Below are 27174 nucleotides of genomic sequence, written 5' to 3'. Positions count from 1 at the left end.
GACACGCTTCTGAAGTGCTGTCTAAAAGCACTGAGTTGCAACCAACACGAGTATTACGTCGAAGTTTATGTATTGAACAGCAAAATGCTGCAACAAATGCGAGAACAATAGGGCAATGTACACTGTACAGGCTTAAACTCAGCTTAGGTAAACGTAGTTTAAAATAAAGAAAGCTTGCACAATTGTACGAATTCCGCCAAAGCCCGTTGATGACGGCAGTTGCATTAGCACCAACACAAAACGTTCAACGCATAAAGCCTGCCATTGCCTATGCCTAGAAAGCGTCTCGCTTTATCTCTCAACACTAGGGAGACCGACTGTTTAGAAAGCTATTATGACAAAGGTGCCGAGCAATGGAGAAGGCAGCGATGAGACGGTACGTATAGTTTCAAGCGATGGCAGGCCCTAAACGAACAACGACACTTATAAAGTAGGAATTTGGTTTAAATACATCTCAATCGTCGAATGCATAAACATAAAATATGTCGAACGTTGGTAGGTAGGCGTAGGCTGAAGCTTGTGTCGCTCGCTAGTTGCTACATTAGAACCGAGGCGGGAGGCCCCATGCATCGGTCATCCTGCACAGTGCACCTAGCCCCGGCCTGGCATTTCAGTGAAAACAAGGCTAATGGGAGACTTCATTTTGCCCACGCTCATTTGTTGGTCGATTGGCGGCACTTAATACATATCGACATCGCTCACAATAAAACTGAAACTAGACACCTAACTAATTATCGTGCAATCTGCACGGTATAATCGGCGCCATTAGGCGACAGCCTACCAACAACTTCTCGATTACCGAAACAAACACGGATCATCTGCCATATGCCTCTGTGTGCGCTCTGATGGCGCCATCTTCTGTACGCCTCACATTTCACTCGTGAGGAAATCACACAGCAGATGCACCCTCATCTGCCCTCTCTCTCTCTCTCTCCCTCTCTCCCTCTCTCTCTCTCTCTCTCTCTCTCTCTCTCTATCTCTCTCTCTCTCTCACTTTCCCTCTCTTCGTCTCGCTCTGTCCTTCCGCTCATCTTCCTGCACCTCCCGCCGCTCGCGACACCTTTTGATTACGGTCCGTGGCACTCGTTTCTCTGTCACCGTCTGTGCGTGTGACGTCACTATTACGTCACCTGGTGACATCACACGGCGAGTCCGAGTCGGCTGGGTGACGGCGGTAGCAGTAAATTGGTCAGCGATCTCTTCCTTCTACCGACAGGCGCCAGCCTGGGGGAGGAGAATGGGATGTGTCATCGTGATGGTTTATAGGGGAGGGAGAGAGAGAGAGAGAGAGAGAGAGAGAGAGAGAGAGAGAGAGAGAGAGAGAGAGAGAGAGAGAGAGAGAGAGAGAGAGAGAGAGAGAGAGAGAGAGAGAGAGAGAGAGGAGACGCTGAGGTGATCGGATCGGAACCCAACCCAGACAAGTATCTGTTAACAACTCAAACAAGTTAGATACGGTGAAGCGTTTGGCTAATTACAACAGCAACACGCTGCAGAGGGCTGCATCTCATAACAAATGAATATGGAAATAAACTGCTTTTCAGTTCTCGCGCCAAGTTCTAGTTATGAAATTCGCGCGTGAATGAACTACCGAGATTCCAGTTACCCTGAACCACTACAGTGAACAAATGCTCTCAGGACATGCAACACTTCGCTCGTCATGGAAATTATTCGTAGCCATCGTTTCCCATTGCATTAGCATGCCGATCACATGAGGTCGTCGCGCGAAATATGGGCGTGGGGACCTTTTTAAACAATGCCTGCAGCTATTCACACGTGAACGATTTGTGTTTCGGAATCTGGAAGCTACTTACTAAATATACTAATTACTAAATAATATTTAATTAATACCATTAGGAATGAAGGCATGTCCGTTCTGCCCTACTGAAGTGAGGAATAGCCAATGCCTAGGCCTGGTCGCACAGTAAGCTGACATTCCGTTTATGACGAATTATTAAGGTCAAGCTACACGGGACACTTTTTAGGTTTTTGATTTTTCGGTTTTTCGCTTTTTCGGTTCGATTTATCGCTTTTTCGCGTCGGTTTTTCGATTTTTCGATTTGTCGCTTCGTGACTTGAGTTTTTCGAGTTTCATTGATTTTTGTTTAGTTGGAACGCGCTGTGCAACCGCCAGCTCTTTTTATTTTGTTTGCAACCAATGCAATGCGTTGGTCGCAGTTTTGCCAAGGGGCTTTAGGGGTCTGTTTTCTTGTCTGTTTTAACAGATGGAAATTACTTAAAATAGAGCTCGTCTGTTTTGTAGTAGGAAATTAGGTGGCTTGACTAAACTTCCAGCAGCTACTAGCCGGCGCCCCGCTGGGGCTCCTGGATTTCCACGCCCTGCTGGTAGGGGGAACACCCCTTCTAACTTGGCTCCTGAGCCACGTAGCGACACGCCGTAGCCGACACTTGAAAAAAACCCTAAAAATAAGGAACAAACTGCTTCGGCCATTTTTAAGTCCGGTGTAGGCCAAAGGGCAGGTCACCAGAGGTCATCGAAGGTAAAATGTCGCCAATATCTATAGGTCAAACTTCGACAATTTTCGACAAATCGGTCCATAGCTCAGGAATTGATAGGGCTATAGCGCCGCCGAGAGGCGCAATCAAACGTTCTTTTAACGTTCTTCCGCTAGCATGTCCTCAGATTTAACGTAAGGTTCACGGTTTATCCTGCAGGGGCATAAACGCCCAAAATAGACAACTCTGCAAAAACAGTTTTTCCGCAATAACTTTTGACTCTAAACTTGCACGAGCTTTCCTTCACCAGAAACGTGTTTCTCTGGTCGAGACGCTTCGAATGAACATTAAGCTAACTGGACTGGTCTAGGTCATGACCTGGCCGCAAAGTTCGTGATACCTACATATCAGCCGATTTGTATCGTCCTGTGGAACACATCGAATGTGTTTTCATCGCTCTATAGTAGCATGCATTTATCGAAATTTATTACCGAAAATTGTGCATACCTTTCGCGACCTGATATGATCTCAGGGCATAACAAGGGGTCACGGGTGCCATATTCCGGTTCATTGTGTCATGTGTACCTACTTGCATAGGCGTAGGAACAGCATGTTATGAAGACAAAGAAGCAAATGACTCGAATGATGGGTAGAAGGGAAAATATCCTGAACTCATACTGCAGTAGCGTTGATGCGAAAAGGGGTTTTTGCTTCGATTATTATGGGTGCAGAATGCACTGTCGGTACCTATTCGATAATTATTGTGGGTGCAGCTGCAGCTGCATCCACTGCACCCATGGTTCCTATACGCTTATGTGTACTTGTAACCTGAGAGTGTTTAGAATGACGTTCGTTAAAAAACGCCGTTCAGTTTTCAGTTTCTAGGCAATGGGGGGGGGGGGGGGGTCGCAAAATTGACGTGGCCTTGGGTTACCGATATCGAAATTATGTGATATACATTTTGTGCATACTGCTACTCTCTTGAATTGCTGAAAGTTCCAAAGCCATCCGTTACCTGGTGTAGCAATGATAAGCATTGGAACATTTTCTGAGTTGGTCACTCTGACCACCTCACCAGGTTACCTGACCTGGTGACCTGACCTTGAGAGACCTTGGTCCTGAAATTTTCATAACATGTGTAAAAAAATGTGCTTGATAAGGTGTGCCAAAAACAGTGGCGCGAAACGTCACCCTTTTTTGAGATATTAGCGAAAAACTGCAGGTGGTGTTCAAACACCGCTCCCCTAGCAGGGCGCGGCTATAAGCATGATGAACAGGTTTTACAAAAGATGAAATAAATACGTGCATATATCTCACATAATTAACCGCTATTCAATCCTTTCACGTGGATAATATGTGCATATCTACACTGAAATACTATTAAGCGATTACATTCCTTCCTTTCCATTAGGAGTACCGAAATGTGAATCGTCGGAAACATGCATCAGTATTACCACATCGTCACGTGCTGAAGCCGAAAAACTGAAGATTACTTGGAAAAGCTGATTGTCGATCCAAACTTTTGGGTTGGACGAGTCGCTTCGTTTTTTCGCTTTTTCGATTTTTGGAGTCGCTTTTTCGCTTTTTAGAGTCGTTTTTTTCGATTTTTCGCGTCGCTTTTTCGAGTTGCTGATTTCGTTTTTTCGGTTTCGCTGCCGTGGAGCTACACCAATGTTATCAAGTGAAGCTGATCGTCTACTGAAGCCGAAAAAAGCGAAAAAAACGAAACGAAAAACCGAAAAAGTGTGCCGTGGAGCCTGTACTTTACATTTCCAGCCAATCTTCCCGTCTCTGTAGGATTTTGCCCATTATGAGGTGTCGTAAATGGTGTCGTAAATTCGAAGGACTAGAAATGAAACGACCTTTTTGCAGCTGAAAGAGGACCTAAGGGCTTTGAATAACAGGACGTGTGAGCCAGTCACATATCTCATAGCAATTAAAGGCTACCTACTGGTGTACAAGTACATTCCTTGGCAGGTTTGTTGATGCAGTGTCATTAAATAGGTATGTGCCTAGTGGGTACTGGACAAGGTGACCGTAAAAAAGTACCTACTGCATGCAGTCTGTTAAATGTTTGATGCCCCGAGTGATTTTCTTTAACATCTTTACGAACCAGTGCTTGCTCTCGGATCAGGTTATTCATAAGCTTCTGTTGGTAACCATTTCAATACATGGCTCTCAGTCCTGGTGAATGCTGATACATTTGGCCTATCAGACCATGAAACTGAAAACTGGTCTAGCAAACCCCATCTCTCTTTCTGTTCCCGACTTTCCTTTTCCCTATTGCGACTAATAAACTCTCCTGATTGGCTATTGTTCCCTCCCTTTTCACGCCATCTTCCCCTTGTTCTTCCCCTTTGTTCCTGTCACCCCTCTCCCTCCCTCCGTTGTGTACACGCTCCAAATCCTGCGCCCAGGCTCGCTGCCGGCTGACGGTCCCAACTACCGAGGGATGAGCCAACAGGGACGACACACGTGCCGCGGGGACCATGCCTTGATGTGCCACTCTCGGCCGGCGCGGCGGTGCGGTGGGGTAACACGGGTCGATGGACCGCGACAGACACACCGCTCGGGGCGGCGAGAGCTGGTCGGGAAAGACGGATAAAGTGATCTTCAAATGGAGCAAAAGAACCAGCGGGATCTTGGTGGAATCGGGTGTGATGAAATGTGTTCACATCAAGGTCACCATAATTAATATATTTTGAGAGAGAAAAAAAACAAGCGTTACAACTGTCTCAGGCGTTTGCACTTTTTATATGACGCCGATAGATTTGTCAAGATTTATTTCTTGAGTGTCATGGATAACTTAAATGCAATGGACCTTCAGCTTAAGGCCGGCTTCGATTGAACAGACTTTATGCCATAAGAACTTACTTGCTCGGTTTGCCTAAAACAAATTTATCGTTACATTTGAAATAGTTCATATTCTTAACGTAAAGTGCTTCACCAATCATGGACATTTAAACGGTCCAAGCATGTAAAGATGAGAAGAATATAATTGTTGGCTCCAATAATTAGTAGGAGTCCTGTTTTAACCCGCGCCCCGCTGGGGGGGGGGGGGCAGAATCTGCCCCCCCTCCCGTTTTTCGCCAATAACTTCTAAACGCGTTACGCCAGCGACGTCAAACTTTCAGTACCTTATCATACATCAATTTGACACGTTCCCTGAAAATTTGAGCCAAATCCGTCGGAAAATTTTTGAGAAATTGACGTTTTAGTGACGTCATGTTCGCCATTTTCGCCTAAAAAACGGCAAAATTTCAAACGCCGCTAACTTCTTCATTTTTAAAGGAATCAAGTCGTAACAAAAAAGGTTATACGTGATTCTACTTTGTCTATCAAATGGCTATCTCGGTTTTTTGAAAATTTTGGATTTTGGCCAAAATTTTTCCAAAAAACTGACTTTTTTGGGAAAATATTTATAAAATCCAAAATTTTGAGTTTATCGAAAAAACCGGAATATATGTCAAAGAAATGGTCTATGTGCACCTACATACCAATTTTGAGAAGAATCGGTTCAAAAATGTGGGAGTTATTCAAAATTTTATGACGTCACGGCACACAAAAATTTTGAAAAATGATTTTTTTGGAAGTTCTAGACCTCGTACGGAAATAAAAATAGCACCATTCGATTCGCCGTGAAAAACTGCATCGGATAGACACCTTTTTAGGCCTTAACAACCAACTTCAAAATTTGACCTCACTTGACCTGACCTTGACCTGACCTCGACCTGAAATTCATCCAGAGGTGGTCCATATCACTTATTGAGTGTGCCTATTGAATTCCATGAGTAAAATGACCCATAAAACATGTGTCGCACATGCCCTTTTCTATATTTTGTTTTTGGTGACCTGACCTGACCTGACCTGACCTTGACCTTGACCTTTGAATGACATTGTGTGCAACGAATATTGTCTTGGTAGTCTAAGAACACGTTTTGGGCAATCAGTCTCAGTCCATTCTTCGGCAACTACGGTGCAAGGCCGATACCGTAGAAACTTGCATTTTGTACCCTTGACCTGACCTTGACCTGACCTCTGACCTACTTAAGCAAAAAAAAATTGGGCTCTTAAGATCCGCCTTGTTGAGAGCTTTCGATTGCCGTTTTCCCCGTCTTTCTACGACCATCGGTTCGGAAGTTAGACAGGGGGGGCAGAATCTGCCCCCCCCCCAGCAGGGCGCGTATGGCTGAATAGCCCAGCGGGGCGCGGGTTAAAATTGACGGTTGCGTCAATTCATTTGAGGTGCTGGGGTAGTGGAATAGTTATGGTGTTTTTAGTGCATCCTAATGACGTTCACTTGCTTCTAATAACGGCAATCACTTGCCTCTGAGTGGAACATAAAGTCGCTATTAATCTGTGAGCCCATGCAAATTAGCGGTATGCATAACGCTTATCTATTGAAATGCACAATGTACATTGGTGAAGAAGAGCGTGTTTAGTGTCTAAATATCAAAAGTACAGGGTCTCCATCAGACATTCAGACATGACGAACAAAACATGCATTACGCTGTCGCTGTTGTAACGCAATGTAAGCTATGACTGACATACTAATTTGCAGTAGCGGCTCCTGTGTCCATCAGACTAATCATCCCATCGAGCGCACGCATCCACTCCATCCTGTATGTACCTATTTCGGACACACAAACACCCATTAGAGTGACTCGCATACTCACGAGAAGCAGCACTCGTTCATGAAGAAGCAGCACTTGAACGAGAAGAGTAGAGTGTTCATACACGATCCGCGGCAATGTGACTTGGAAAACGCTTCGGCGGATGGTAGACAGGAGGTCAACAGACAGCACGACACCAGCACAGCTGCTAGTCGAGACATGGCGGCAGGGGTTGTGACCCACTGCGCTCGCGGGGGAAGCTTTACGAACTGACCCGGCCGCTGGAGCAGCGAGCGATGTGAAACGACGGGCGACACGGGTAGAGAGCTACTGGCCGCGGCGACAGGCGGAGGGAGACTGGTCGCCGGCGGACGGGCGGGGTGGCAGAGGGAGCGGAGGCGGCGGCGGTAGGACCGAGCGGGACGAGGACCGAGTGGGGGTCGAGGCTGGATGGGGTCAGCTGCCGTAGCTGCCCTGGAGGTCCTATTCGTGTGGAATTATTAGTTGCTCCGCTAGAGATAAATATCTCCGATAGTTTGCCAAGGGGAGGTCTCGCAATAAATCGCCCATAATGGGCTTTGATTGATCGGGTTTCTACATCCACATCAATTTAAAATTAATGTGCTCAGCAGATTCGATCTAGATCTAATAAAATATACGTTCCTATGAATAGACGTTAATGCAAAACGTCCTTGAAGGCGATACTTATCATCTGGCTGACATGGAATACGAGTAGGTGCCTAAATGCGCAACACCCGTCCTTTGATGCTTTAAAAACGACTTCACACCAATGACTGGTAAATTGAAGATGAAGCGAAACATTCCCAAGCACCCAGAGCCTGGTTTCTTCATGCCATTTGTACGTCCCCTGATGGTCTTATTTCGCAACAGGGGTGGGCCGCCTGGTCTTGTTTCTATAGCACGTGTCAATTGGCTGAGGCTAGTCCTTTTAACATAAAAGAAACTCTGCGAAACAATCGTTCATAGCGTGGGTCACACCATTCCAACTTAGCTCTAGCTCGGAGTCGTTATGTCGATGAAAAGAACCATTTTCACTCCCAATTGTCCTCCTCTCACACCAGCTCGCGTTCAGATGAACCGTGCTGCCTCGATGGCTGTTTTCACCCACTTTCCACTTCAGTCCACACTGTGGTCGTAACTTTCCATGTCAGCAGCGCACTGTCATTGGCCTCTCGCAGTTGGACATGTGACGTCATCAGAACTGTGGAGCAGTGACTCCACTTAATGACGTCATGTGAAGACGAGCAGGGACATGTGGATTGTTGATCGATGCAAGACTCACTATTCTTATCTTGCTTATTGGGTTTATTTTATGCACACGTAACTGACGTAACGTATTAAAATCTCCAATAGCCCGGCCGGGCCCGGGGGGTAATCCCAACCACCGCAGCCCGGGGGGGGGCGTTTTTCGCCCCCCCCTGTCTAACTCCGTAAATAAGGGAGCTACGGAAACAAAAGCGATACCAAACGAAAGGTCCTTACGAGACGATTCTGAAGCACCTAAAATTTTTGACCTCAGGTCAATTTTCAAGGTCAGAGGTCAAGGTCAAAGGCAAAAATCGGCACATGTGTAGTGATCTCAAAGTAAGCCTTCTAGAAGACGGCAGGCGGCATCAAACCGGCAAAATTGGGTGTCAAACGAAAGAAGAGAATCTGAGGATTCTGAAAATGTGCTCAAAGTGAAAGGTCAAGGTCAAGGTCACGCTCAAAATTGACCTCAAACTTGGCACTTTTTCGCACATCTTGCGTGCTAACTTCCAAGATGTTTTGAAATGTTTTGAGGCTTATCAGTTCCCTATTTGTGGTTCATCTTACGATACAAGGCTGCTCAAAGGTCAAGGTCACTGAAGAGTATCCCTGCTAGAGGCTATTTCACTAATTCAAGTTAGTAATAATGAATAAGACAATTTTGCCATCCGGAAGCTCTAAATGAAGGCTTAGAGGAAAATAGATGCCAGATTCGTGATCAGCGTGTACAAATACATCACAAACGACCTTTCATGTGTCAAGGTCAACCAGAGGTCATTCGAGGTCACATGAGGTCAACATAAAATTTAACCTTTTCCGAACAAAATATATATCATTCGACGCGGCTTGACAAGGCGAATGCGATGGTGCCACTGCCGTAGCTCTAGGACCATTTTTGTCGAAGTTATTTGCGAAAAACTAAAACCACATTTCGGGGTCGTTGACCTGACCTCTGACCTCAGGTCACCAAAACTATTTTTCTATTTTTCTCTAGGTCAAACCCTACACAACCGTGCTCGTAATTTGTCTTTATCTCTAAAACTCTATTTTTAGCAGCTATTTGAAGTTTGCGTCTGTGACGCCGAAGTTTGCCGTGCAGGGGTCCAGAAAAATGGACCTTGTGACGTCATCAAGGGAGCTAGGTCCAAATTTTTTACTTCAGAAGATGTCAAATTGATGGGAGAAAAGGTACTGAAAGTTTCGCTTTCCTATCCCTAAGCGTTCGGGAGCTATCGCAAATATTCGCCAGGGGGGCGAAAAACGCCCCCCCCCGGGCCCGCGAGGGATAGTTACCTTGTTGTTATATCCACACATCGTGTTGCAGTCTCCGTTGCCAAGTATCATAGCCTCACAGAATGTTGCAGTTTCCCATATCTGGTGGTATTGCCGAACAACGTATGTCAGTCTCCATTGTCTGGTGTTATAGCCACACACTGTATTGCAGTCTCTGGTGTTATAGCCATACACTGTATTGCAGTCTCCAATGTCTGGTGTTATTGAAACACAACGCATCGCAGTCTCTGGTATTAACCCTATTCCTGGCGGGCTCCGCCGGGACAAGAAACTGGCGGGGGGGCCGATTCGGCCCCCCCCCCCCCTGAGATCTCGAGAACGAAGCAAGATAGCGACAAGCGGTAAACGGCATCGGATACGCATGGACAAGGTCTACAATTTTACAAAGGTCATTTTCAGGTCAGGTCAAAGATGACGTCACAGGGGTCGAAAAAGTCAAAATGGCGGCGCTAGATATGGAGAGAGTTTTTCTCGAATAACTTTCGAATTAGTCAAGATAGGAACAAACTAAGGGCATCATCGTAATCCTCTCGTCAATCCGCATCGAATGATATATATGTTGACCTCGAAAGGTCAAGGTCAAAGGTTGACCTCAGGTCACGTGACCTCGAGGTCATCATGTATATCATTCGATGCGTCTTGACGAGCTGAACACAATGAGACCATCCACGCATCTGTATCTTGTTCCTGTACGGAGTTATTGGCCAAAAACCTTTGGTGACCTTTGATGACGTCACATGACCTCACAGCTGCCCAACAGCAAAACAGACCTCAAGGTAGTGAAGGTTGATCGTATATGAAGTCATGTATGGTGTATGGGGCCATTCCGACCCGTTTTAGTGGTAAAAACAGGGAGTTGATTTTTCCCTCATTGACTTATAATGGGGAGGTCGCGAAACTGACCTGACCTTAGGTCACCGATATCAAAATTCCGAGATATACAAATTGCACATACTGGTACCCTAACTAAAGCCTGAAGAGAAGAAATTGATCGGTCAAAAACTCTAGCTCTGGCGTGATTGCAAACTTTTCTGAGGTAGGGTCAGCAAACCGCCTCTGGTGACCTGACCTGAGGTCAGATCATCTCAAAATTTTCAGACATGTTGCGTAGAAGCCTTTTAGGAAAAGTCAGAAAATTTGAGCTTCCTAGCTCAACGCGTTTGGGAGAAATAACCAAAAAACCTCAGGGGGGGGGCTCCTGAGGCCCCCCCCCCGCCAGGAATAGGGTTAAAGTCACACCCCGTATTGCAGTTTCCAAGGTCTAGTGTTACAGCCACACATCGCATTGAAGTCTCTAGTGCTATAACCACATTATATTGCAGTCTCTGGTGTTGTAGCCATACATTGTATTACAGTCTCCATTGTCTGGTGTTATGACCACACACTGTATTGCAGTTTCTAGTGTTTGGTGCTATATTCGCACACTGTATTGCAGTCTCTGGTGTACCACACACTTTTGCAGTCTCCATTGTCTGGGTGTTATGACCACACACTGTATTGCAGTTTCTGGTGTTATATCCACACATCATATTGCAGTCTCCAATGTCCGGGTTAGAGACACACATCGTATTGCAGTCTTTGGTGTTAGAATCATACACCGTTTTGCAGTCTCTGGTGTTATAGTCACATACCGTATTGCAGTCTCCAATGCCTGGTGTTAGAAATGCACACCGTAAAGCAGTCTCTGGTGTTAGAGACACACATCGTATTGCAGTCTTTGATGTTAGAATCATACACCGTTTTGCAGTCTCTGGTGCTATAGTCACATACCGTATTGCAGTCTCCAATGCCTGGTGTTAGAAATACACACCGTAAGGCAGTCTTTGGTGTTAGAGTCACACACCGTATTGCAGTTTCCGTTGAGTGGTGCTAAAGCCACACAGCATATTGCAGTCTCCGTTGTCTGTTGTTATAGCCACACACTGTATTGCAGTCTCCAATGTCTGGTGTTATACCCACACATTGTATTGCAGTCTCCAATGTCTGGTGTTATAGCCATGACACACCGTATTGCAATCTCTAGTGTCTGATGTTATAGTCGCATAGTGTATTGCAGTCTCCAATATCTGGCGTTAGAGACGCACCGATTGCAGTCTCCAGTGTGTGGCGTTAGCTCCATACAGTGTGTTGCAGTCTAATGCCCGGTGTTATGGCCACGCAGCATATTGCAGTCTCCGTTGCCTGGTGCTATTGTTATATAGCGCATTGTAGTCTCCATTGACTTGATGTTCTCATATTCTTTCTCACGGCTTGAATTCGTCGGGCGAGGGCAAAAACAAAAGCACGGTTCTAATTTGGACATCTTCCAAGCGTTATAGTTTCAGCAACTGAGGACAAGCTGATGTAACGCAGATGCGCTACATTTTTTTCATCCTTCATGCGGAATTGCAAGCTGTGCCACAAGCTGAAACACGGCCATCTGCGAGCGCCGCACAGACACGGTCAGCCGGCTAAATCGGCTGTGATACCCCCTCTCCGTCCCAGCCGGCGTCCACACAGGCGGCGCAGTCGGCTCTGACAAACAGGGGTCCCCTATAGATGACCACCCCACTTCATGAGAACCCGGATCTGAAGTCAACAAATAGCATACCGAAACGCACCATCCTGCCGGTGTCGAGCCATTAATCAGTAGCCTTTGGAAAACAAGACTCTGTCCCACGCTCGGCACCCCGCCAGAGAACAAGGAGAGGGGAGCGCAGACCGGCCCTGATTTGAACCAAAACAAGAAAGGGGAGCGCGGACCGATCCGGTTTGTACGAAAACAGGATGAAATGGAACTCGGTCACCGCCATGGGAGTAGGACACCTGGCCGGAGACATTCAAAACAGGGGGAGCGCAGGACTAAAAACAAGAAAGGAGGGCGCAGAGCCGGCCGCCACCTGGCGCCTCAGGCGGCGCAAATCGCCGGCGGCGAGTTCCGTCCGATCGCAGCGTGAAGGGGTGCGACTGCCATGGCCGGGGGTGCCGAACTTCAGCAAATCACGAACGTTTGAAGGCGGAGCCAAACGCACTTCCTGAGAATGGAGGACGAAGATTGGACAAGGAGATGCTGCCCGGCCCTCTGAAGTATGACGTCATCAAAAGTATAAGTTGATGAAACGGAACTGGAACTCTCTCTGGACTCCCTCGGACGACGCATTCGACGCCGCTCTTCGCTCTCGGCTGACATCTGACATCGTGGACAGCCCACAAGACACCAGCGGCTGGCATCACGGCGCCGGCGGCGGCTCCGGCCGCCTGGCCGGGCGCTGGACGGACACGGCCATCATGTCAGCGACTCCATCTCAAGTAAGGTCACGCGGTGAACACGGGTGCGCACCTAGTCCCTAAATCCTTCAAGTAACCCCCCCCCCCCTCGTTACTGCTATGTGAGCCACATTATATTCCCTTTTTGGTGTCGTCCGCAATATTTTAGGCCATTCAGTTTAGGTAGTTCATTTTATTTTGGGGACATTCAGTCTAGGTAGCTTAATTTAACGGTCCGATTTCGGTCAATATTTAACTATGGGCGTGGTGCGGGACGCGTGCCGACGTGGAGTGGACCCTCGTCCGGCGCCCGTGGTGATTAAGGCGGACGGAGGGGATTATGCACCGTGGGGAGTCGGGAAAGGGACGGGCGGCCGACGCGACTTTGTACCGCACCGCGCGGCGTGTGAGTTCCAATTGCTGGACGGCCTGGTCCCAGAACGCTTCGTAAAATTTAGCATGTAAAGGAATGAAAAGCGTTGTGTCAGGGAGAATGTAAATAAATGGGACTTGTAAATATCGTAATACGAGTGTGACAAGTGATGAAGGGCAGGGACCGGAGGATAGAACATAACAGGCCATATGCCAGCCACACAGTCGGGAAAGCGGTCGTTTTCAAGGTGTCTGGCTCGTCACAGTAATTTACAACGATCAGTTTTCTTTATCTGCTTATTTTACACAGTACACAATTACCAGGATTCTACACGCACACTGGACCTAACCCAACTTGTCTCATACTGGTGGGTTCCACTGGTTGATTTCCGAGGGCTGCTAAGGCGGCTGACCTATTTCCTGCTATACCACATTCCAAGTTCCTTGACATGGCTCGTACCAGTGGATTCCTGGTATTTTTTCCTTATCAAATTATCAAACGGCTAATTACAAGGATTCTACACGCACACTGGACCTAACCGAACGCATTTCACACTGGTGGGTTCCACTGGTTGCTTCCAAGTGCTGCTGAGGCGGCTAACCTATTTCCCACGTCACCATATTCCGAAATTCCTTGACATAGCCCGTACCAGTGGATTCCTGGTACTAATTCCTTATCAAATCATTCAACAGTTCGAATACAAAGATTCTGCAAGCATACTGGACCTAACCGAACGCATTTCACACTGGTGGGTTCCACTGGTTGCTTCCAAGTGCTGCTGAGGCGGCTAACCTATTTCCTACGTCACCATATTCCAAAATTCCTTGACATAGCCCGTACCAGTGGATTCCTGGTACTAATTCCTCATCAAATCATTCAACAGTTCGAATACAAAGATTCTGCAAGCATACTGGACCTAACCGAATTCGTTTTATACTGGTGGGTTCCACTGGTTGATTTCCAAGTGCTGCTGAGGCGGCTAACCTATTTCCTACGTCACCATATTCCAAAGCTCCATGACATAGCCCGTGCCAGTGGATTCCTGGTACTATTTCCTCGTCAAATTATCCAACGGTTCGAATACAAGGACTGTGCACGCACATTGGACCTAACCGAACGCATTGTACACTGGTGGGTTCCACTGGTTGAATTCCATGTGCTGCTGAGGCGGCTAACCCATTTCCTACCTTACCATATCCCAAGTGTCCTTGACATAGCCCGTGCCAGTGGATTCCTGGTACTACCTCCTAAGCAATTCACCAATGTCCCGCACACAAGCACCACGCATATACAAAGTCGCACCTGTCCAATTGCATAATCATCTGATGAATAGGGATTGCGGAACCGGGGAGATAGATGATGCACGTCACGCCCCTGTGCGTGGAAAGTCCACCGACGCGGCTACGGGTTAGGAGGGAGATGAGAAGCGAGTGAAATGGAAGAAGACTGTACACGTAGAGGAATCGGATTTCCTGAATGAAGCTCAGCTCGGATAGACCCCACTTAAATAGTAGGCCTCGCTTGGGTAAGCCCTGGATACGTGCAATAAGTCGCGAAGTGAAGGGAAAGGATGAGAGCGAGTTGAGGATCGATTATTGAGGATGAGTGCATAGCCGGCGAAGGCTAATCCGTTCGGTTGCCGGCGCGGGCCCCATAAAGCCGTGGCTATACGGAGACGATGCAGGCAGCCCGGAGGGACCTAGTGACCCCGCCCGGTTTTAAAAGATAGGTTAGGTCCGCTATCGGTCCATTGAGTGATCAGCGCAGGATGACATTCGATAAGCGACGTAGGTAGTTTCGGAGATGGTTAGGACCCCAGGCGTCCCAGCGAGGAGACGTATGCCGCCGGTTAAGTAATGTCCCGCGAAGAAACGTGTGATGCTGCAGGACGGGGGTGAACATTAAATACCAAAGCATGCGAGTCGGGTGATCGCGGTAAGTCGGTGCTGGCCACCCCGCTGTTAGTCGATTTACTCCGGCCGTGCAGCGGTCATTTCGGATAGGTCTGTGACGACAGCTTAACTACCAGCAACGGATAGATAGGGCTTCGGGCACCTATAACGCTGGTAGTCGTGGATTGTGTGAAGCCAACGGAGGCTAACCCGTTCGGCCGCCGGTGCTGTTTCAAAAGCCGTGGCTATACGGAGACGATGCAGGCAGCCCGGACGGACCTAGTTACCCAGCCCGGTTTCAAAGTTTAGATAAGCCCACCGCGGGCCGTGGTACGCTTAGTTTTCGATTTTTTATAGGCAATTTGGCATAACTGGTAGTCATGGATTCGTGTAAAGCCGACGAACGACTAATCCCTTTCGGTCGCCGGGGGCTGGCCCGAAAACCGCGGCTATACGGAGACGACGCAGGCAGCCCGGACGGACCTTAGTTACCCAGCCCCGGTCTCAAATTTCAAATAAGTCCCCCGCGGAAACCGGACTACACAGTGTCCTGCGAGCCGTAGTCTCGGAACCGCTGGCCGAAGGACATTTATGTTTTTTGTGTAGGTAGTTCGACATGGCGATGGGATGGACCGCAATAAGTCACGTAAGGCGAGGGTCGAGTGCCGAAATCTGTGGTGGGTCGTATCTCTAATTGTGTAGCGTGAGCATTATGAAGCGTTTGTCTGATGTACGGAACATTGTGGTTATGAAGGGATAATGGTTAAATGAAATTGAAGGCCAATGACTCGATAACGACTTTGCGCGCGCCCTAGCACCACCGGGGGAAGTTAGGAAAAAGGGGAGGGACCGGAGATGGTCAGCTCTGGTAAATTACGAGGTATAAGTGGACGAATGGCAGGGTTATAAGGGGATGGATAAATGGACGAATGATTGATACATATATCTGGTGGGAGATGACCCTCAAGCTAGGAAGGGCGCTGTTGTTTGAGAGTGGGACCTTGGGTTATGTAGAGTTGAGTTCTTATTTCATTGTGATCAAGGTTATTATGTTATCATTTATTATCATCCCATTCCCTAACCCTGGCCTATGTGTTTCCGATGATTGATCGCCCCGGAGAATGTAAAGACAGAGTCGGGACGAGTTCGCGAGGGGCTGAACCGAGAAGGGCTTTCTAGGAGCGCACCGACGGAGCGCTCTTGCTCTCTATCTCTACCAGAAGACACTGCCCGGTTAGCCCCTCAACGCAGCGAAACCCCGCTACAGATTTGGCGCCCAACGTGGGGTAGGATCAATCAAAGGAAACATGAAGTCGGTGGACGAACGTGCATTGCCGAACCCAAAGCTAACATTTCAGAGGAAATGCGAGCGTGAGTTTGATAACTTATTTTGTCTGAGCTAGATGCAGTGGAAGCTGGTCACTCAGTGCAGCGTTACTCGGGTTAAATTGATTTGACTGAAATCAGAAAGCGTGGATTGCTGGAGGGAGTATATATCTGAATGAAATGATAAGGATACCTTACTTGAGAATCAATTTTCAGTGACGGGCGAGCGGGCTTAGTATTTTTTTTTTTTGCTTCAGTTATCGTTAAATGAATTTATGTGGCTCACATCTAGCGAACCCTAACCTTGAGTGAAATCCCGTGATCCAAAATTAGAGTAATCACACCGACGAGGCCATTTTAACCCAATTTTAAGAGATTGTACCCATCCTATACCAAAAAGGTGCAGTGACCTATGTGTGACCCGTGGACGGACCCGCCTCTGGAGAGAACTGACAGGAGACCGGCAACCGTCCACGAGCCGTTTTCCGCGACGGAAAACCCCGTTACAGAACAGGCTGTCACGTGTTACCGAACCCGATGTACATACTGAAGATACGACTGAGCGCGACGCTATGAACGTATCGAATGTTGTCGAATGAAATCAGGACTGAAGAAGGCAAGAAGGATAAATAAGATGCATCATATTGAAATAAAGGTGACGGCAGAGATTGAAGATGATCGAGGTTGTTATTGAAGTAATATGAAGAACAGTAAGGTGAAAAGAAGGAAGGCACACAGCGGAGATTGACGGCGGAAGAGAAAGAAGAAATTGAAGGAGACCGATGAAAACGATGCTACTTATTGCTGAATTACATACAGTGCAGACATGAAATCACAGAAATGAATCAACAGCTGGGAAGAGAATATGCAAATGATTTTAGAGTAATGACGTCACGGATCAAGTTGGGAGAGCAAACACGCAATAGAAGAACAAGAGATGCGGGCAGAAGAACAGAAAGCTAGTCATCAACCACTGACTAACTGATGCTGACAACCAGTGCCCAAGAAGGCTCAAAATGAAGACAACGCCTGAAACAAATAACAACAAAGACCGGAAGAAGGAGAAGGAGGGACTGATATGCCGAAAAACCAAAACGCTCGGAACGGTCAACAATACAGGTATTACAACAAAAGCAGCTAGCAACTGGGATAATGGTGACGACTACTATTAACTATGGAGCATCTTTAGACACGACCATTCGGGGTACCTGAAAGCTGCCTATTTCGACCAAAACGGACAGCTGTAACGGACCGGATCAGCCTGCGAGCCCATTTCGGGGCCGCCCGCTGCACTGGGAGGTGGTTATCTGGCATTACATCAAATGCAGGCGGTCCCCACTTCCCACACTTCAAGACCGACCCACGAGACCTGCACCGGGCCAGTACATAGTCACGGCCAAACAACCATGAGCAGACTGCAAGGACAACAGGCAGCCACATCGACTGCATCCGCTCCAGCGTCGACAGTCAATCTGGGCTACTACTTCCGTGACAACCAGACCAACTGGGAGGCCGGCGAAGGCCAGAGCTGTGGCCTACCTACAACAGCCGCAAAATCGTCGGAAAGGCTACCATGTAGCCAGTAGCCGAGTCTGCCACTGGATGTGACAGCCGTTCCATCACCGGCAGTCTACACCAGAGCGCAGTCTCTACGGCCACCAGACCAGCAGAAACAGCTCGGAGGCTCAGCCGCAGACGACTAGTTCTGGGCCGATCATAGCCAGCCCTGACAGCTCACCAGGACAGCCGCATTCCACATCGATGGTCGGCGAGGACTACGACTACCACTACGAGACTGGGGAAATCCGGAACTGGGACACGACTACAGCAGCAGCCGGCCGGTTCGAGACCAACTCGCGGACGACCGCCAGTCCGTCATCGCGGCCATCCCGGACCGGAGCTGTCGTGGCTCATGGAGCCACCATCAGGCGCCGGGCTCACTTCTCTGGCATATCACAGTCTGCACCGGTATGTTATCGCTAGATTGATATAAATTACAGTAACCAAATGTACCAATGTTATTTTTGTATTGTCATGTGTTAATTATTTCAAGGGTTTCATTCAATTTCCATTGTTTTGCGCGCAAATTATTTGATGTGTAGTTGGTGTTTTACGAGAAAGTACGTGAATGTTTTTAATTCTGGAAATGTAAGGATGGCCTGAAATACTGTGCAATGACACAAAAACCCGCACTCCTTATGTCCCAATCATCCAAGCTCGTATTATACCATCCCCCCAACCGAACACTCCTGTTGAAATAGCTACCAATCCTTTAGAAGACGGCCACCTGCTCTGAAGTCACCAAGAAACACGAGGAAACGGCACCAAATAGTACGGCAGAAGCGAGCTCTCAAACGTTTAGTCGCGGGGCGCGACTATAAAAAGAGGTCTGAAAATGTAACGCAGATGCGCTACATTTTTTTCATCCTTCATGCGGAATTGCAAGCTGTGCCACAAGCTGAAACACGGCCATCTGCGAGCGCCGCACAGACACGGTCAGCCGGCTAAATCGGCTGTGATACCCCCTCTCCGTCCCAGCCGGCGTCCACACAGGCGGCGCAGTCGGCTCTGACAAACAGGGGTCCCCTATAGATGACCACCCCACTTCATGAGAACCCGGATCTGAAGTCAACAAATAGCATACCGAAACGCACCATCCTGCCGGTGTCGAGCCATTAATCAGTAGCCTTTGGAAAACAAGACTCTGTCCCACGCTCGGCACCCCGCCAGAGAACAAGGAGAGGGGAGCGCAGACCGGCCCTGATTTGAACCAAAACAAGAAAGGGGAGCGCGGACCGATCCGGTTTGTACGAAAACAGGATGAAATGGAACTCGGTCACCGCCATGGGAGTAGGACACCTGGCCGGAGACATTCAAAACAGGGGGAGCGCAGGACTAAAAACAAGAAAGGAGGGCGCAGAGCCGGCCGCCACCTGGCGCCTCAGGCGGCGCAAATCGCCGGCGGCGAGTTCCGTCCGATCGCAGCGTGAAGGGGTGCGACTGCCATGGCCGGGGGTGCCGAACTTCAGCAAATCACGAACGTTTGAAGGCGGAGCCAAACGCACTTCCTGAGAATGGAGGACGAAGATTGGACAAGGAGATGCTGCCCGGCCCTCTGAAGTATGACGTCATCAAAAGTATAAGTTGATGAAACGGAACTGGAACTCTCTCTGGACTCCCTCGGACGACGCATTCGACGCCGCTCTTCGCTCTCGGCTGACATCTGACATCGTGGACAGCCCACAAGACACCAGCGGCTGGCATCACGGCGCCGGCGGCGGCTCCGGCCGCCTGGCCGGGCGCTGGACGGACACGGCCATCATGTCAGCGACTCCATCTCAAGTAAGGTCACGCGGTGAACACGGGTGCGCACCTAGTCCCTAAATCCTTCAAGTAACCCCCCCCCCCCTCGTTACTGCTATGTGAGCCACATTATATTCCCTTTTTGGTGTCGTCCGCAATATTTTAGGCCATTCAGTTTAGGTAGTTCATTTTATTTTGGGGACATTCAGTCTAGGTAGCTTAATTTAACGGTCCGATTTCGGTCAATATTTAACTATGGGCGTGGTGCGGGACGCGTGCCGACGTGGAGTGGACCCTCGTCCGGCGCCCGTGGTGATTAAGGCGGACGGAGGGGATTATGCACCGTGGGGAGTCGGGAAAGGGACGGGCGGCCGACGCGACTTTGTACCGCACCGCGCGGCGTGTGAGTTCCAATTGCTGGACGGCCTGGTCCCAGAACGCTTCGTAAAATTTAGCATGTAAAGGAATGAAAAGCGTTGTGTCAGGGAGAATGTAAATAAATGGGACTTGTAAATATCGTAATACGAGTGTGACAAGTGATGAAGGGCAGGGACCGGAGGATAGAACATAACAGGCCATATGCCAGCCACACAGTCGGGAAAGCGGTCGTTTTCAAGGTGTCTGGCTCGTCACAGTAATTTACAACGATCAGTTTTCTTTATCTGCTTATTTTACACAGTACACAATTACCAGGATTCTACACGCACACTGGACCTAACCCAACTTGTCTCATACTGGTGGGTTCCACTGGTTGATTTCCGAGGGCTGCTAAGGCGGCTGACCTATTTCCTGCTATACCACATTCCAAGTTCCTTGACATGGCTCGTACCAGTGGATTCCTGGTATTTTTTCCTTATCAAATTATCAAACGGCTAATTACAAGGATTCTACACGCACACTGGACCTAACCGAACGCATTTCACACTGGTGGGTTCCACTGGTTGCTTCCAAGTGCTGCTGAGGCGGCTAACCTATTTCCCACGTCACCATATTCCGAAATTCCTTGACATAGCCCGTACCAGTGGATTCCTGGTACTAATTCCTTATCAAATCATTCAACAGTTCGAATACAAAGATTCTGCAAGCATACTGGACCTAACCGAACGCATTTCACACTGGTGGGTTCCACTGGTTGCTTCCAAGTGCTGCTGAGGCGGCTAACCTATTTCCTACGTCACCATATTCCAAAATTCCTTGACATAGCCCGTACCAGTGGATTCCTGGTACTAATTCCTCATCAAATCATTCAACAGTTCGAATACAAAGATTCTGCAAGCATACTGGACCTAACCGAATTCGTTTTATACTGGTGGGTTCCACTGGTTGATTTCCAAGTGCTGCTGAGGCGGCTAACCTATTTCCTACGTCACCATATTCCAAAGCTCCATGACATAGCCCGTGCCAGTGGATTCCTGGTACTATTTCCTCGTCAAATTATCCAACGGTTCGAATACAAGGACTGTGCACGCACATTGGACCTAACCGAACGCATTGTACACTGGTGGGTTCCACTGGTTGAATTCCATGTGCTGCTGAGGCGGCTAACCCATTTCCTACCTTACCATATCCCAAGTGTCCTTGACATAGCCCGTGCCAGTGGATTCCTGGTACTACCTCCTAAGCAATTCACCAATGTCCCGCACACAAGCACCACGCATATACAAAGTCGCACCTGTCCAATTGCATAATCATCTGATGAATAGGGATTGCGGAACCGGGGAGATAGATGATGCACGTCACGCCCCTGTGCGTGGAAAGTCCACCGACGCGGCTACGGGTTAGGAGGGAGATGAGAAGCGAGTGAAATGGAAGAAGACTGTACACGTAGAGGAATCGGATTTCCTGAATGAAGCTCAGCTCGGATAGACCCCACTTAAATAGTAGGCCTCGCTTGGGTAAGCCCTGGATACGTGCAATAAGTCGCGAAGTGAAGGGAAAGGATGAGAGCGAGTTGAGGATCGATTATTGAGGATGAGTGCATAGCCGGCGAAGGCTAATCCGTTCGGTTGCCGGCGCGGGCCCCATAAAGCCGTGGCTATACGGAGACGATGCAGGCAGCCCGGAGGGACCTAGTGACCCCGCCCGGTTTTAAAAGATAGGTTAGGTCCGCTATCGGTCCATTGAGTGATCAGCGCAGGATGACATTCGATAAGCGACGTAGGTAGTTTCGGAGATGGTTAGGACCCCAGGCGTCCCAGCGAGGAGACGTATGCCGCCGGTTAAGTAATGTCCCGCGAAGAAACGTGTGATGCTGCAGGACGGGGGTGAACATTAAATACCAAAGCATGCGAGTCGGGTGATCGCGGTAAGTCGGTGCTGGCCACCCCGCTGTTAGTCGATTTACTCCGGCCGTGCAGCGGTCATTTCGGATAGGTCTGTGACGACAGCTTAACTACCAGCAACGGATAGATAGGGCTTCGGGCACCTATAACGCTGGTAGTCGTGGATTGTGTGAAGCCAACGGAGGCTAACCCGTTCGGCCGCCGGTGCTGTTTCAAAAGCCGTGGCTATACGGAGACGATGCAGGCAGCCCGGACGGACCTAGTTACCCAGCCCGGTTTCAAAGTTTAGATAAGCCCACCGCGGGCCGTGGTACGCTTAGTTTTCGATTTTTTATAGGCAATTTGGCATAACTGGTAGTCATGGATTCGTGTAAAGCCGACGAACGACTAATCCCTTTCGGTCGCCGGGGGCTGGCCCGAAAACCGCGGCTATACGGAGACGACGCAGGCAGCCCGGACGGACCTTAGTTACCCAGCCCCGGTCTCAAATTTCAAATAAGTCCCCCGCGGAAACCGGACTACACAGTGTCCTGCGAGCCGTAGTCTCGGAACCGCTGGCCGAAGGACATTTATGTTTTTTGTGTAGGTAGTTCGACATGGCGATGGGATGGACCGCAATAAGTCACGTAAGGCGAGGGTCGAGTGCCGAAATCTGTGGTGGGTCGTATCTCTAATTGTGTAGCGTGAGCATTATGAAGCGTTTGTCTGATGTACGGAACATTGTGGTTATGAAGGGATAATGGTTAAATGAAATTGAAGGCCAATGACTCGATAACGACTTTGCGCGCGCCCTAGCACCACCGGGGGAAGTTAGGAAAAAGGGGAGGGACCGGAGATGGTCAGCTCTGGTAAATTACGAGGTATAAGTGGACGAATGGCAGGGTTATAAGGGGATGGATAAATGGACGAATGATTGATACATATATCTGGTGGGAGATGACCCTCAAGCTAGGAAGGGCGCTGTTGTTTGAGAGTGGGACCTTGGGTTATGTAGAGTTGAGTTCTTATTTCATTGTGATCAAGGTTATTATGTTATCATTTATTATCATCCCATTCCCTAACCCTGGCCTATGTGTTTCCGATGATTGATCGCCCCGGAGAATGTAAAGACAGAGTCGGGACGAGTTCGCGAGGGGCTGAACCGAGAAGGGCTTTCTAGGAGCGCACCGACGGAGCGCTCTTGCTCTCTATCTCTACCAGAAGACACTGCCCGGTTAGCCCCTCAACGCAGCGAAACCCCGCTACACTGACAACCATCGCCCACACGTGGTATTTGCAGTGTGTGTCAACATACACGAACATGACTAATCGAACGCGATTGGTAAACATCTTAGATGATAAACTGACGAGCCAATGGGTCATTGTCGGTCCTACGTGACACATTGACCGCGTCACTGAGATCAATGCCCTTACGAAGGATGTCATTAGCCTCTGATGGGGTCAGCAGGTGGCCGCGGGTGACGGCACCGGGGGCGACCCTTCTCTATGGGAGGGTCAGGGAGCGGCCGAGTGAGCGGGCATGGCTCAGTGATGGCCGGAAATCTGTCGAGTCATCCCTGGTGCATGAGATGGGAGATCCGTTCACCAGGTAGTGTGGAAGAAATGACAGCGACAGAACCTAGACAGCGTGAAGCAAATATGGGTGATGAGTGACTGGGCTCAGAAAAACTGCAGGAGTCCTTGTAAAACGAACATGCCGGGATCTAGGGGTCCAAAGCTATGCAACATCTATGGTTGCATAGCTTTGGGACCTGTTATTTCGACCATTGGTGCTAGGTTTCAGTTATGCTTCAGACACTTACTTCTTAACACGCGCAGTGGAAGGGTTGCGAGTACTACGCCCAGTGGAAGGGGGGCGGATGTCGCCCCCCCTAAGATCTCAGCTCCCACTGGAGCTAGAAAGACGAAATTTGGAGGGTAGGTGGGGGCCATGGGGAACTCTGTTGTGTGTGAATTTCATGACCCTAGGTCAATATCTTCAAGGTCAAATGAGGTCAAATGTGGTCAAATCTGCCATATTAGCGACTTTTTTGCGTTTACACGCCGATAACTCAAAAAATTACCGGCCGAATTTCTTTTTTCTTTCACTATACGAAAGAACAAACATTTGTGAGTATGTATGGTGAATTTCTAGATAATCCAACAATAAATATGGCAGTTAGAAGCCTGCTAAGTGTAAGATGTCGCCGGCTGAAGCGGGATCGGCCGACGCGGGAAACGCGGGGATCACAATTTTGTGTTTACACACTCATAACTCAAATTATTACCGGCCGATTTTCAAAATTCTTTGACCATATGATTGCCTGTACATTTTTCAGTCTTCTCACCGAATTTGACGCGAATCTAATATAATCAGCGGTAAGGAGCGCGATGTAAAGAAGGAACCGTCCCGCCCCGGCACAGTCTACAATTCAGGCGGCGCGTAACGGCTAGCGCCGGCCGCCGCGCCGCCGCGCCGCCGCGGCGGCAGGATGTTTGACTTTAGACCGCTATTACCAGAAAAGTTGTGAACCGATTTTCTTATTTCTTGCACGAGAAGATCCGCAATTCAATTCTGGGCAAGTAGCCGAAATTTCACATTAATATTATGTTTGCGACGCGAGTTATTGGCGAAGAACAGGAGGGGTGGGCGAAATCCGCCCCCCCCCCCTTCCACTGCGCGTGTTAAACATAAAGTAAAATAATAAAGTCACTACCATCTCACTCAAACTTTTAGTGACCTTTCCATCATCCCATACATTCCCTTCAGTCTTTCATTCACCGGTACGACATACATGCCCCTCGTCTCCTCCATTGCAAGTCTCGTTTACTGTTCCGTAACGACTATGCCGTCCCACTCACTCCACTGTAGCAGCATTGACGCTTCACGCACTCCACTCTGACGGCTCTATACCGTCTGACTCACTCCACTGTAACGAAGGGAAGTGAAGGGCCATCCACTCGCCTTCGGAACCGAGGCGTAACCTTAACAGTAGCAGACGGCCCGTGACGACCACAGATGAGTCTTCTGGTGGAACGGGAAGGATGAGCAGTTAACCCGGCAGTTGCTGGGGTATTTCGCCACCCACCGTTTGCTGGGGGGGGGCGTTAAACGCCCCCAGCCGATAACTCGAGAACCAATAGGCGCAGCGAAACGCACGAGGCGGCAAACGAAAGAGCGCGACGAGACGCTTCAGATGAGTACTTAAAAGTTGAATTTTGAGGTCACAGGTCGGGTCAAGGTCAGGTCAAACACCTGAAATCGGGCTTTCAGTAGCATGGACTTCAGGACTTCCCAATGGGCACCTCTCGTCATAAACTCTGTCAAAACGGTGCACAATCCATCATATAAGGCCTAAAAGAGTGTCAGCTCCATGTAGGGGTCAGTCAAGCATAGGTTAGGGTCAAGGTCAGGTCAACCGGGCAGGCACATATACCCGAAAATCAAAACTGATATTCGCAGCCTGTGACACATGTTTTATAGGTAATTTGAGGCGTAGAACACGATGGTGACATTCATTTTATCATATCTGTACGTGTTTGGCTCAAAAAGTTCAATTTAAGAAATGCATGTATCATGGTCGTGAAGAATTCACGAAAAATTGCCAAGATTCAGTTCAAGATTATGGAAAATGCGGAACGATAATCAATAACCGAAGATAGCCATTTGATTGATCATGGTATTTGCAGTCTAATGGCGTTTACGGCATGTCTGTATGTCTATTCTGTGATTTTATATAATTTTTTGAACATATGCCGTTTTTGGTCGAAAACTCAGAAATCATGACGTCACTAAAACCTCGATATCTCAAAAATTTTCCGACCGATTTTTTTGAAACTTTGTCACAATAAACTTCAATCAATTCCCTACAGGTACCCAAAATTTGGCGCGCCTGCGGCGCGCCGTTTTTATGCTATGGCCCGGCGAAAAAAGTGGGGGCGTTTAACGCCCCCCCCCAGCAACTCGCGGGTTAATAGGATTGGTGTCGTGCGTTGACTAAAGAGAACCCCGCTACATCTAACCCTCCATAGGTTTACCAGGTTTTTACCAGCTCCGACCAAGAGCTGCTTTACCAAAGCTTCTTACGTTTCATGCCTATTTTTATGAAACGAAAAGAGCTACCTGTCATCACGAGGTGGTTGTCGCTGCTCATCCCGCGTCACGGCCATGGTCCTGAACCAAAGCCGAGGTGGTGGTGTCAGTGTTACGTGACCGATGGGCACTGCCTGCCCGTGGTGCAGTCACAGGTGCGCTGAAGCTCCTATGAACCCGTAGACGCCCTATCCAACCCGCTCAGTCATGCTTCGGTGAGGTAAGACGCCGCTCTGGAGCTCGCTGAGTCAGGTCAGGGTAAAATGAACGATGCTTCCTAGATGGATGGGTCGCCATACGCGTCAGTCTAGGATGCAAATTACTTACTTCGGTTATCCCTCCCCAGTTTTTTAAGTCTGCTGTCCACAGAACAGCCCTAGTGATGCATTGGCTGGCCACATCTCACCACAATAGTTACACGCCAAGCGCTTTGCTTCATGGGCGCGCGAGTCTCTTTCACAACACTTGGTGAATGACCGCGAGTAATGGGTCCTTTAGTTACACCACACAGTCCTTCGGGGCCGTGAAGTATTGTCGTGTTGAAATAATGGAGATGCTAGGGCTGGCCGTGACGGCTCCGGTCCCAAGTAGTTAGGTATGCTGCATTTTATGGGAACACTTTAATAACTGAGGAATGCGTGCGACGTTCTCGCGGAAATGGCAGACTAACTTTCAGGACTACCGCTGAAGCCACTGAGGTTTCGTTGTTGCTGGATTTCATTTTGAATAAAGGATGACCGTGTAAGCGTTAGGTTGTCCAATATATCGGGGCATCTCTGTTTTACCACTCTTTGGCTGTCGTTTCATAATGGAACAAGGACGTCTTGCTCGTGGTTCTGCTGCTTGAGCTGCCAGCATGACATAAGTTACATATGAGCCAGCCATTCTCACTGAAGGCAAAGCAAAGGAATAATTGGTTACGAGTTGATTGTGCCTATCATGACCGATGCAGCGTCATTAACAGGCATCTGCACATATACGTTTTGACCCAACGCACAAGCATACCACGTCACCCATGCTTTTGTTCTGGACTTATTAAGCATTGTCACCC

General features: G+C 48.6%; 1 long non-coding RNA gene across 1 annotated transcript; it reads right to left on the bottom strand.

Annotated features, from left to right (window-relative positions):
- Positions 1–53: 53 nt before the first annotated feature.
- On the bottom strand, positions 54–7558 carry LOC122366655. The gene is made up of 2 exons (XR_006253922.1): positions 7131–7558; positions 54–1224 (listed from the first exon to the last, which is right to left on the bottom strand). It is a non-coding gene; the product is annotated as an uncharacterized LOC122366655 (long non-coding RNA).
- Between the last annotated feature and the right edge of the window lie 19616 nt (positions 7559–27174).

Source organism: Amphibalanus amphitrite, unplaced genomic scaffold (assembly GCF_019059575.1).
Source record: "Amphibalanus amphitrite isolate SeventyFive unplaced genomic scaffold, NRLGWU_Aamphi_draft 000822F_arrow, whole genome shotgun sequence".
Lineage (NCBI taxonomy): Eukaryota > Metazoa > Arthropoda > Thecostraca > Balanomorpha > Balanidae > Amphibalanus > Amphibalanus amphitrite.
Note: the sequence above shows the minus strand (reverse complement) of the source record. Positions and strands in the feature narration are given on the sequence as shown.